This window comes from Nematolebias whitei, chromosome 3 (genome assembly GCF_014905685.2).
Source record: "Nematolebias whitei isolate Nwh7 chromosome 3, NemWhi1, whole genome shotgun sequence".
Taxonomy (NCBI): Eukaryota; Metazoa; Chordata; class Actinopteri; order Cyprinodontiformes; family Rivulidae; genus Nematolebias; species Nematolebias whitei.
In genome coordinates this window covers 11,669,246-11,669,447 of record NC_056500.1, presented here as the reverse complement: position 1 = coordinate 11,669,447, position 202 = coordinate 11,669,246, and positions in this window count along the sequence as shown.

The window sequence follows — 202 nt, the reverse complement described above, 5'->3', positions numbered from 1 at the left end:
TATATATATATATATATATATATATATATATATATAATAAAGTAATAATAATTAGTAAATGAAGTGGAAAACAATAAATATGGGTCCACTTTTCTTTTTATTGCACTGTCATGACAAAATGCATTTCAATAGCCGCTTGAATTTTTTTACAGCTTTTACAGTACGAGCTTTAAATGACAGAATAAAAGGGCAATAATATTCT